The following is a 13,646-nucleotide window of genomic DNA, read 5'->3' on the forward strand; positions in this document are numbered from 1 at the left end:
AGAGAATCCGAATCGGTTTTCCAAATGGCCTCCGACGGTCTCGGAGAGCCCGTACGCCATTCGGAAAGCCTGTAGTATTCCCTTGGCTGGCTCTTACCGGCCGAGGGATTACGATGGCAGATTCCCACTTCCTTTCTGTGTAGGCCTTTCAGACACAGAATGACATTGGGAATCTGTCTTTGGGGGGCCCCAGCAGGGCCTTGCAAGGCCAACGAATGGCGGCCTATGGGGCACTTATGGTGCCCCCCCTGTTGATCCATGCACCCTTTGGCAGGCAACTTAAGGTGCCTGCCACGGGGTGCAGGGATGAACTGCACCTCTGCCCTTTGCAATGAGAGCATGCATTCCGGTCAGAATGCATGCTCCCATTGTAAAGAATAGGATTGCAACTGAACAGGGTTCAGTCACATCCAACTTCCTGGGCTGGAACCAACGACAGGAGGTCGTTCGGTTCCAGTTCCCAACCGATGTCAGACAGACTCCGGTCCATCTGACATCGGAATCGGCCCCTAAGTGAGTAATAGCATGTCAGGGTCTTGTTCTAGAGGATTTTGGCAGAGAATGGGTCGTTTACAATGTCTGAGCTGCAGTTGTTGACTGCACATTAGACTTTGTTATCTGAGGTATTAGGACATTATCAATAACTAGTGTCTGATTTCATTGCAATGTGTTTAGTGGGGTCTCAATATTTGGTTCCCTCATATAGTGTATTTTGGTAATTAATGACATTCAAGTTGTAGTTAGGGTGTGTCTTTGGACTGGCAGTAGCTGCTCGTTAGGTTCTGGTGTATGGTTTCTGGAACTGTAAGGTGGGCGTAGCTGGTGGTAGGAGTTGTGAATATGGACACTGGTCACATAGTTTGTTTTCATAATTTGCCTGGTTTTTTACTGTGTGATGGTTGTTAGTTTTTATGTTTTTTAGGGCAAGCAAAAATCCTACTAACTTCCTCTTGCCAAATACACTATTTTATGTCATTTCTGTATTAAGTGAGAGTGAGGGAGCAGTTGGAGTGTTGAATTTGCATATGAGAATGTGGAAAAGAAGGCCCTCGTCATTGTTAGGTTCACTCTTACGATTAATTGAGAGGGGGTTCGATTTTTCTGCAGTTAGAGATGTTGTTATGAGGTTGGTGTTGTACGGAGAGTGAGCAGGAACCAATGAGCCAGCTCTTTCACAGTGTCTCAGATTGCCAGGTTACCTGTCCTGTTGATGTATTAGCTAGGTGAGCCAAAGAAGGATTTACCTCTCAGTATATGTTTCATTGTCCGGGGTGGTGGCAGTTTCATATTTAGAGATGAGTTTTTGGTGGTAGTGGATATGTGTGGGTTAGTATCTGATGAGTGGTTCATGAGTTTAACGTTTTTGTAGATTCTAAAAAGACAATTACAATTGTGGTACTGGAAGCCAACCTACCATAAGATATCTTAATATCTTTCGATATTCAGAAATCGTCTTGATTTTAATGACACAGATCCAAGTATAGGTACTGATCTGTAGATCATCAGGTTTCGTTTACAATACTAATATAGTTAAGATTTCTAGAATTAGTTGCAAAAGCATGATGCATATTTGTTTATTTCATGTTCCTTCGCTGTTTCAAAAATATTACAGCTGGAATTTTGCAGTTGAATTATTTATCTTAATTTCCTTTCCTTAACTGGGTCCTTAGTTCCTGCTTTGGGGGTTTGTCCTGTGGGAGTAGGGAGTGATGCAAAGGAGGGGTCGGGTAGAGGTTTATATGGGGGAGGGGCAAATTATACAGGAGCCTGCCAGGTCCTGGCTCGGGAGTATATGAGGATACTGTGGTACCCTGAGGGAGGCTCCGCGCACGGTGGAGACTGTAGAAGTGCGAGTGCATAAATGTTTCATGGTTGAATTAATGTTTTAAGATTGCATTAATTTTCGATCAGTATATGGTATGAACATGCAGCTATAAATATATGAACCATAAATTATTTTTGAGAAATGTACACAGTCTGGGGAGAATGATATATTAACATCAATGATGAGGCTGGAAGAGTCAATACAGGGTACACAAATGAGAGAACAATTACAAATATATTTTGTACAATATTATATAGCATTTAGGCGTGTGAGGACAATTAGTTCATTCTTTGGCAGCAGCATAACGTAAACTGTAGATGAACCTAAATGGTTGTAGTATTCTCGAATATGTCTGTGCGACTCGGTAACAGGGAGGTGCATCATGTTGTGGCTTCCTAGAGTAAATACTGTCAGGCAAGATTAGTCCATCAGTAATGTCTACTATGAAAAGGCTTGGTAATACTTTTTACAGATTCATTTGCATGTAGGCGTGCTCATTGTCCAGTGGTGGAGATGTGCGATGATGACAATCTATTTCTCGTAGACAGCCGAAAATAGTTCCAATGGTGAAAGGCAGACAGATGTAGTGTCTGTCTGTGATGCTTGATAGCTTTGTTGAACATGTGAGGGTTGCTTTCGGTGGGAAGTGGGGAGAGGATGTAGTGTCACGCTAGAGCTGAGGAACCAGGCTCGAGTCTCGGCAACGACGCTCAACATCCTGTGATTCTGGGCAAATCACTTAATCTCCCCGTGCCTAACAAAAATGAATGTGTCCCTCCGTAATGAAACTGGTGCTCATGTAAAGCGCTCTGAAACCCGATGTCTCGGGTCTAGTTCACTCTATATAAAAAAACTCCAAAAAAAAGAATTATTAAAAAATGTGCTTGTGAGTGCCCTGGAGGACTAAATACCAATGTTGGGATTACTTAGCAGGCTGAGGAGGCAGCTTTGAGGTGCAAATCTGAATCATAATTTGTTTGAGAGTTGGACAGACGTTCTGGCACCTGGCAATCCAACAGACCATGCAAACAGGGAAAGGGGGTCTTTGCTGTTCATCCTTCGCTGGTGACCCAAGTGAAGACAATCTGGAAGGTGCAAGCATGAGGAAGAAGAAGGCCGAGTGAGGAAAGTGGGCTGATGCATCCCATAGGAGAGGACAATTCATTCTTATTTGGCCAAGACTGTTGCACAGAATAGATATGTCTTCTAACTATAGCTAGGGTGAACCAGGAGGAAACTGATGCAAGAGGAAAAATGCCTGCCATTGCTTCACTGTTGCTGTTGGATTACTTCAAACTGCGTTATTGTTTGGCCTCACATTAGTGTAGCTCAGCTGGCCACGACATCAATCCGCCTAATATCCGGGCCAACGGGAGCCATCGACGACTTTAACAGTGTGGGAGATGTACCGCAGCCCAGACTCTGAGCTATGGTGTGATTAGAGCCAGGGCACACCCAAGCAAGTGACAACAAACAGTGTGCCGAAGGCCGTCTCCCTTTCCTAACATGGTGGCGGTCGGCTGCGGTTGGTGAAAGGGGGGAGAGAGGTCTGCTCCTTCCAAAGCAACGACAATGGAGCATTGAGTCGACGGTGCTCCACAGCGACCCAAGGGACAAAATAAACTGAAAAGATTGCGGAGCTCCTAAACAGAAGAGACGCTGCGAGCTGTCGCCAGCAGCGTTGCCGGTCCAACACATCAGGAGAGACCGCCGGGCTGGAGAGACTGTGCACCTGACCTTCCTAAAGCAGTAATCGGGGATGCCGGGAGCGTGTGATGGCACCGCGCCCCGGAATGAGAGGGCAGTGCTGAGGACGCCCCTCCGGACAAGCTGAGCCGGGCTGAGTTCTCGACGGAGGAGAGGTCTCCCGCCATGAGCACGGAGTAACGAGAGCCCCACTGCCGTAGGGAATTGACTGCATATACAATGAGGTGCAGCAGAGGCTATAGGATGAGCATGGGCCAGGTTCATGGAGGCGCCATCTGTATGGCAATAAAAAAAGCATGTAATAGGCCCAGACCCCTCGCAGACAATACGAAGGGAACATATTTCAGTAATGATTGAGGAGTGAACTAGCTGATGCCTGCTGCCTCTGGTGGAGTACGAAAAAGAGGGCGGGAGATAAACTCAGCCGTGGCTTTAAAGAGGAGACATGGACAGAGCTGATTGCAGCACGCTCCAAGCACGCAGTACATTACTTGCTGGCCTGCCATCTTAGCACTCCTCTTGCTCATTGAGGGCTTCGAGTGAAAATAAAGGTGCTGTGGCTCTCCTAGGTCAGAACCGAGCTGGGGGTGGTGCTGGAGGCGAATCAACAGAAGTGCAGGAGTTGCGTGGAGGCTGCAGACACGGCCTAGGCATTGGAAGGCACCCTCCGGCTGGACCTAACGATCCGAGTTTGTCACTGATACATAGAGATCATGGTAGGAGTCACTGTGATGACATGAAAGAGTGAGGAGACGGTAGAAACCGGTGATCCCTACGCTAGCACGTTGCTAGAACCCGACAAGTTGGTGTAGGCAGCCATGAGAGAGGAATGCTGAAGGTCTTCCTCCCACTCCTCCCCCAGAAAGACACGAAGAAGAACTACGAGATATAAAAAATACAGCCCAGTCTATATAATGGGGAAAACAGATCGACAGCGGTCCCGTCTCACTTTTGAGGCGAAAAAGGCACCTAAGCTCACACAACATACGCACTCAGATTCCGACAGGATTCACCTTCTCAGGTGAGGGGATCCCTGGAGGCCACACTTCAGGCCATGCTAAAAGTTTGCAGTCAATAGACGGGAAAATAGACGCCCTAAACATTTGCATGGATAATTTGGCCTCCAAACTGGACAAGCATGCTGCCCGGCAGGCCACAGCGGAACAACTCATCTCGGAAGCTGAAGATGACTTACAAGGCCTAACCCGTAAGCAACTGAACATGGATAAGATATTGCCCGTCATACAAGCAAAAAATGAAGACCTGGAGGCAAGATCACGTCGCAATAAACCTGCGTGTAATAGGCATCCCGGAGTCTACGAACACAGGGCGCCTGGAAAATTATGTGGAGGAGATGCTGAGAAGTATCTTTGGTAGTGAAGAACTATCAGCGGTACTAATAGTCGAACGAGCCCACAGATCCTTACAGGCGTGGCCCCCTCCTGGAGCCCCCCCGTGACCGATCATCACTATGCTCTTAAATTACAGAGATCTTAACACAGTGCTGCGCCATTTCACAGGAAAAAGGCATTACTCGCTTTGATGGTAATGAGATATCTTTCTATCCCGATTTTACTGTCGCAGTACAGGCAGCAAGATGCGAGTTCGGACCAATGAAGACGAAACTGCAATCTTTGGGACTTAAATACCCCATGCTGTACCCGGCTCGCCTGAGGGTGGAGCATGACGCCCAACATACTGTACTTACTTCCCCCAAAGCAGCAATGGATTTTATCAAATCAGCGGGGCGTTCTCGTGGCAGCTCCCCGAATAGTGAAACAGACACCATGACACCCCGGCATAAAGGACTTGACTAACATCATTGGTCTGCCTCCGCACTTAAGCTCTAGCACGGGATACTACAGCTAGGCAGGAGAGAAATCTCATTATTACAATGCCTGGAAGATATAGTTGACACTGAATAAGGGGAGCAATTGACAATGACCAATGGGTGTGAGTTTGTCAAAAAAGCTATTGGGTGTACATTACGTAATTGCACTCCAGGAGGGAGGGTTGCGGATGGCCTGTTCCCTTAAACTTAAGCACTGTTTGGCCTGGTCCCACTTATAGACTTCCCGACCTCTTCTAGCTACTGAAGGGTACTGAGCTCTTGTGCCCCCCACAAGGGTAAACCCCACTGGGAATAAATGTATCATGTACTATGTTATGGGCCCTTGGGGCCTTTTTGTACTTCATTATTCAACTGTAACTGTCATTATATTGGGCATGGCTTTGGCACGTTTACACGGCCAAACTGGGTGGAGGGGTTGTTGCTATTGGTTTGTTATGGAGACTCTGAATGTATGCTTCCTGTATCAATATCTGAACAGACATGTCCCTACACCACGACCCCTCGCATAGCACTCTGACAAATTGTGTGCATAAATGACTACTAGAGTGGACACCCTAAATCTGCTCATGTGGAACGTGCCGGGTTGAATAACTCTAAGAAAGTGAGGTAGGTATTCGCGTATCTCAATGGGCTCCGAGTGCACAGTGCACTTATACAAGAATCACATCTCATTCCGCAAGCTGCAGTTCATCTGCGGGCACAATGGTCACACATGAGAATGGCTTCCTCCTATTCCTCTTACTCAAGGGGAGTCCTTATTCTAATTTGTAGAGGTGTCCCTTTCATCCCACTGTATTCTGAAACAGATGACCAGGGGAGATACATCATATGGAAGGGGAAGTGTGTGGGCGCAACACTAACACTAATAAATGTATACGGGCCTAACACGGATGACCCAGACTTCTACACCAAGCTGTGTGGACGAATTTACAAACTGCAACCATCCACCATTATCTAGGGGGGAACTTTAAATTCCCATTAGATCTAAACATGGATAGATCCGGGGCCCGCCTGTACAGACCAAATAAGCGTGCAGAGTGCTCAGGGAGGGGATGAGAGACTGGGAGCTTAATGATATATGGCGGATTCGGAACCCAGGGAAACGAGAGGGCTCATTCATCTCAACAGCACACAATATGTGGTCACGCTTATACTACTGGTTAGGAACCCGGGACTTCAATAGTTGGACACAGACTGTGAGACATCTACCCCAACCGCTGTCTGAACACGCCCTGGTGTTGCTAACTTTGGCGATACTAATAGTGGCCCCCGCCCCTTTCATTGGAGACTACAGGCTTCAGCCTTGACATACACGGTTTTTAGAGATGGAATAAAGACAGCTATTACACAATACTTCAATGAAAATAAAGGGTCAGTGGATACAGTGGGAGTACTGTGGGAAGCCTTCAAGGCCACGATTTGCGACACATATATAGGGATTAGGGACGCAGTATTACAATGCCTGCAAACTCGCCTGTCTCAGCTGGAAAAAACTTTACAAACACTCAAGAGAACATATGAAGTCAACCCAATGCCTCAGACGCTGGCAGACATTCGGACACATCTCACTGAAGATGCTGAGACTGCTGATCAGGAGATCCACTATTTATCAAGGCGATGGGTGTTGAGAGCAAGTGGGGAGGGAGGGAGACCAGGGTGCAGCTTAGCAACTAAAATAAAAAGGCCTTGAGGTATTCCACAGATATTAACTCTCACCATGCGGGACGGAACCTGCCACCATGACTTCCAAGAAATCCTAAAATTTTTGTGGATTTTTACGCCACACTATACGGCGGGTGCCAGTCTGCGTCACCGCATGAAACAGATGTATTTCTAAATGACATAGCGCAAGCATGGTTTTCACCAGGGCAAAGGGAGTTCTTGGTTCAACCAATAACAGAGGAAGAGGTTGGTGACGCCATTCGCTCCTTACCCAATGGGAAGTCGCCAGGAAGTGATGGCGTTCCAGGTGAATTTTATAAAGCCTTCTCAGATCTATTAAAACCTAATTTACAAAAAATATATCAAGAGGCATATGACAAGCAATCCCTTCCCCCTACTCTCCGGGAGGCACTACTAATTACATTGCCGAAACCCAGGAAACCACCCGAACAAGTAGATTCCTACCGCCCGCTGCCATTAATTAATACTGATGTTAAGATTCTGGCAAAAATCATTGCTTCCTGGCGCCAACCACTTATGCATGCCCTAGTCTTGCCTAATCAAGCAGGTTTTATCCCATCTAGGTCCGCCTCACATAATCTCTGCACCATATTCGCCGTCAACCATCAGTTGAATCCCTCGCTGCCTGCTGCGGCGGTCTTCTTGGATGCAGCCAAGGCATTTGACTCTATACAATGGAATTATATGATTACTGTACTGGCCTGGATGGGAATGCCACTGGCTTTCTTATGCTGGATTCAGCTCCTGTACACTGACCCATTGCCCGTGTCTGAGTGAACAGCGTAATATCTGACCCAGTACGAATCTGCAGGGGACCGCGACAGGGCTGTCAGTTCTCCACGATCTTGTTTGCTCTCGCATTGGAACCCCTTGCTTGTATTATACGAGAAAAACTCACGTCTGCAGCATTGCGGTTCCAGCAGAAGCCCCTTGCTATATCACTCTATGCAGATAACATGGTAGTGTATATCAGAGAGCCTAGAACAAATTTAGAACCTATGGTGAGGGAATATATCAAATTCGAATGGTACGCGGGACTCAGCATAAATTGAAATAAGTCAACGGTGTCCCCATTAACACCGGCCACCATCTCCCACATGATAGAGTACCCCTTGGAGTGGTGCACAGAACCTTTGAAATACCTTGGTGTATGGATACACCAAGACCTAGAAGTTGTCATATGACAAAACAATGGTAACGTTATCTCAAAACTGCACGATCAAATAAATAGATGGACTAGACTTCCCCTTTCGCTTGCCGTAGACTTGCAATCATAAAGATGGTTGTCCTACCTAAGTTTTTCTATCTATTTGTTAACATACCCATTCCCCTTACACAAGAATTCTTTAAGGCATTGCAATTTTGCATGACGACCTTCGCATGAGCAGGTAAGCAGCCCAGAATTAGCTGGCAGGCACTTGCACGTCCATGTACTCAGGGAGGTTTTGCTGCCTCAGATCTCTATTTGTATTACTTCTGCACCCAAGCTCACTTCGCTCACTACTGGTATCACCCCTAAAGATACATAGCACATAAGTACGACCCCTCCCCTTCAATGCGCTACTACTGCATGGGAGCCCGATGACTAATCTTAAATCTGTCAGTCCGTTAAACACAAAAACAGAGCATAGCAACGACTCGTTGCACGGGCACATAAGACTCCATTATACGCTGCTAAACTTCCATTACTACACCATCCCTCTCTGTCAGTTACAAGAGAAACTGGAGCAATAACGATACTACAAGAGGCGAGGCTGAGGGACATTAGTGACGTTTTCCCTGCGCGATCCTTCCTCCCGCTCACTGAGTTCCTGGGGAACCGGAATGGTACTTTAATGCAGAGCTTTGTATATCATAGATTAAGAAGAGCCATGAAGGTGTTGTACCCCCGCTTCCATCAGAAACCACCTGAGCTTCATTCTTCACAGACCCTACTCACATGCACTGACAGGCAGGGCTTTAAGTGGATGAAAAAATGGGGGCGTCTCAAAGGGGCGTGGCCAAAGTAATTAAGGGTGTAGCTTAAAAACACGTAAACAAAAAATCTGTGCTTAGCATAGCATGCCGCCCGACTTGTATTTTGCTGTTTGTCATTGCATTCCGATATATGATACAAGTACCATCATACCTACAACAAGTCAGGACTATTGGCTTTGTCAATGGTTGTTAGTTGCATACGATTAATAAGCAGCAAATATGGCTTGTATCTAATATTGAAATAGCTTGTACTTAAAGCCCTGATGACACCACGACAATGTTGCTGCTCCTGAGTGTCAAAAAGAGAAGGAAAATCCAGAGAGAAAATGACTCTTTAAAGAATTTCCCTTCCAGTACAACACTCACCTGGCATGACGCCATTCCGTAACTTCTCCACTAGTGAGAAGTGAGCAGTTGAGCAGGTGCACATCGATGTGCCTGCTCTCACTGCAGTCCGGATTGAAACGGACTGTCTGTGCCTGGCACAAAACAAGAGACCCGTTTCGAGGCCCACTTTAAACAAGCATTGGCAAAGCCAATAGGTCTCGCCTTTGGGACCTTATAAGTCTTTAGCCATGCAACAGTTGCATAACTAAACACTTATAAGGTCCCAAAAGCGAGACCTATTGGCTACGCCAATGCTTGTTTTAACTGCTGCAATCTATTGAAGCCTCACGGAAATCACGATCAAACATCAAAGGGGCCGCAAAAGTGAAAGTAATCGCGGTAAAGCGCGACGCGCGCGCCCGCGCACATGCACTGTAGCTCTAGGCTGGCCTGGTAGCACTTTTTGGAGCCCTCACAAAATGTCTCGCCAGACCAGCGCATGCGCTGGGTCAGGCGAGACCTAAAAACTGCTGGTGCTCAGCACAGATGAGACCCGGTCCACTTAAAGCCTTGCTGAATGATAAAAAGCTCATTACCAAACTCTATGACACTTCTCAGAGGGAACGACGGGACTCAATAGACGCAGCCACAAATATGGGCTGAGGTCAGAATCGACATGTGGGGGGTGTGGGGCAGCTGACGCAGATTTCTTGCACTTAGCATGGACTTGTAGTCCAATAGCCCAGTACTGGACACAGGTAACACAGGCCATATTCAAAATGGTAGGGGTGCAAATAGAATGCTCTCCCACTATATGCCTCCTGGGCCTAATCAAAGCTGTTCCACAAACGGCACGCAAACTAGTGCTGTATCATTATTGCTGGCCAAGCGTAGAGTATTCATATGTTGGGGAGGGAGGAGGGCACCAAGGCAGGCGGACTGGCTACGAGATGTAGCATACTGTAAAACCCAATTGGAGGCCTATGCAGAGGATTTTCCTGCATCATTGAGACCAAGAGACTTTTGGGCTCCATATGTAACTTATTTGATGTCCACAACTGGAGACAATATTACTTGATGGAATATATTGGAAGAATAGCAAGAGTGGGGGGTAAGGGGTCGGGTATGGCGAGGAGGAAGTTAATATGTATATCATGTTTTATTGCGTGAATGGAGCTACTACTATGTTGAAGCCTCCTGCTTTGTAATTTTGTCAGTTTTTCTTTTTGTTGTAATGGCTATTGCTCCAGCCTTTGAGATCGTTCCTTGAAACAGTGCGCAGGCATATACCTATAGTACGAATTCAACCTCAATAAAAAAAAAATTAAAAAGTGACATTTTAAGGAGGAAGGTCGAGAAAACATGAACAAAAGAAAAAAGTCGGGTTTGGAAAGCAAGCAATGGAAGCGGAGATTCCAGCCAATTAAAAGAGATGGTAGAGATGGTAGGGGGGGGCAAACACAGATTGACATGCTGGGACACGAATAAGGAGGAGGCAAATGAGAGTGGTAGCAAAGCCAACCATTGGTAAGAAGCGGGCGGCTCCAACCCTCCGTTCCTGGTAAGCCACATATGTCACAAAACACGGCTCAGCCGCTGGCTGTAGGCTCGAACTAAAAACGCATTCAAAGAATGGGAATGCAAGGATAGAGCTCGCTCGCCTGTCCCCTGAAGGCCTCCGTCCATGCATGCACAGCTATTCAGAGAGATGCGCAAAGGGAATCCCTGCCTCGTTGATGGTGCAGGGTTTCTTCAAATTCTATCGAATGCCACTTCTGTGCAGCGACAGAGTAGTGCACCCTCTGCAGTGCAAAAATAATTCCCGGTCACTTCACATATGCTGAGCAAAATTGCATCTGCGATGGGACCCGAGATAATTACATCGGACCCAACAAAACGTGCAAGAAAAATATTTCCACCAGAACCGACAGGAGTAAGTACATTTTTTGGGATACCATAACCAAGCAGTTTGATTAATTTACTTTGATAACAGTGCATTACTCGATTCGAACTGTATCGCTTGCAAAACACTGCAGGTCAACACAAGGTCAACGTCATGACATTACATCTGCCTCTCTTTTGCGACGTCGGGGACAAGGCGGTATCATATCCCCTCCCCCTCCTTTTGTGCACAGCAGCGAAAATGGTTTTTCGCCAGAAGGATGGATGACAAGCGAACAATTACAGCACATTTTCTAAGGGGGCCCCTGGCCGCCACGTCACGGCCTTTTACCAGCCGGTAATATTTATGGTCCTCTCATATCCATCTCGGTCGTTCGGGATGCGCACGTTTCGGTCCTGAAAGCACAGAGCGCACGAGGCGGCCTTGATCAGAGGGCATTAAACATGCGGCTCAGCAAGTGTGCAGCACGGGCCGCTTGTTAGGCCTTTCCACTGTGTATTATTCATGAGCACGCAATTAGCGGGTTTATTTTTAATGAACATACACTTTGGCTGCAGTGATTGCCGACGACTTCTGGTCAGAAATATGCTGCGCGTTAAATCAAGCCTCCTCGCTCATATTTTTTATGGCGACGTGGATTATAAGGATAAGAGACTCCTCTAATGGATTCTAGCTGGTTTTTTTATGTTCAGATGAGCAACCTTCGATGATATTGTTAAGTGGTATTACACCATGCATATGGACGCAGCTCAATGGGCTCAGCCCCTGCTGCAGACGTGTGTGAAATGTTCTCGTCATCTGCGTCACAGTCGTTAGTTTCTCCGAGGTCGATAAAATAACTGCCTGGGGTTAAGCACTGCTATAGCGCTGCATACATACCTGCTGCCTGTGGCAGTAAGAGCTATAGAGACGCACCCACATTGCCAGACCTATACAAATGCTACTACTGCTTATTATGTGTACACACAATGGGCACGCTTTTCTGAAAAGTCCCAGAAATTGTTGTCATTTATAGATCAAATTGCCACTACTATTGCTTGAGTGAGGGTATTTCTTTGTTTAATCATTTTCGATTAGGTGAGTGCCAGGCTTGTCAGAAGTTAAAGTGAAGCCTGGGGCAAAACCTAATGCCAGGCCTTCTGAACGCTTTTTCCATTTTGGCCAGGGGCACCTATTTCTAAATATTAAAAAAACACGTAGGTCACATAAACAGAAAACATGGCACCATCTATTTCCAGGTGCCTGTAGATGGCAGGCTTGCTTTGAATAAAAAAATTATAATTAAAGGTTTCCAAAGAAGAGGAGAGCGGAGCCCTGGAAAGCGTAGTGCCTGTGGCATAATGACACATCTACCAAACCCCTTTTGTTACGGTCCTGATACGTTTTTAGGTGGTCTCTGAATGTTAGAAGGGTTGGGTTTGTTTTAATTTGAAAGGGGGGGAGCATTCCATGCATTGGCTGCAGTGATTGTTTAAGTTTGTAGATTTATTTAGCGCAGCTTATTACCCATGAGCGTATCCAGGCGTTGTCCACGGGCATGGGGCGATTCAGTGATTTGCACAGAATTACAGGATGTTGCGCCGACACAGAGGCTCGAACCCGAATTCAAAGCCCCTGACTCTGCAGCTCTGGCCATTGCACCACATCCTCTCTACTGCAGACTTTGTCACTGCAGCCAAGCAATACCCGATTGATGAGGCCATAACTAGGGCGAAACCGTTCCTGGGTTGCTTGTCTTCCGGTTTGGGGAGGACCTGGCTTGGCAGTTCGGGCTGGATGTTCCGATTGGACATGGGTCAAGACTGATTCGCACATAGCTGGGTCCAAACTGAGGTGGCATGGTGTGCAAAATAACGATCAATTGGGAGGGCCAGAGAAATGACCAGTGGCTCAGATTAATTCAAGCATTCCATCCATCACTTTTTGGTACACTTTAAAGTGTTGTCCAAAGTGGGACTGGTATTCCCAGACATGGCTCCTGTGCACACTTTGTCACTGCAACCAAGCTATACCCGGCTGATGAGGCCATAACTAAGGCAAAACTGGTCCTGGGTTGATTGTGTTCTGGTTCAGGGAGGACCTGGCTTAAAAGTTCTGGCTGGAGTGTTCCGATTGCAGCTGGGTTAAGACTGATTTGCATATAACTGGGTCCAAACTGAGGTGACATGGTGTGCAAAATAACGATGGATTGGGATGCGTCCCGAGAAATTACCAGTGCCTGAGATTAATTCAAGCATTCCACCCATCACTTTTTTGTATACTTTAATGTGTTGGCCTAATTGGCACGGGTATTCCCAGACATGGCTCCTGTGCACACTTAGTCACTGAAACCAAGCTGAGCCCATAACTAAGACGAAACTGGTCCTGGGTTG

This window comes from Triturus cristatus, chromosome 3_2 (assembly GCF_964204655.1).
Source record: "Triturus cristatus chromosome 3_2, aTriCri1.1, whole genome shotgun sequence".
In the NCBI taxonomy this organism is placed as follows: Eukaryota; Metazoa; Chordata; class Amphibia; order Caudata; family Salamandridae; genus Triturus; species Triturus cristatus.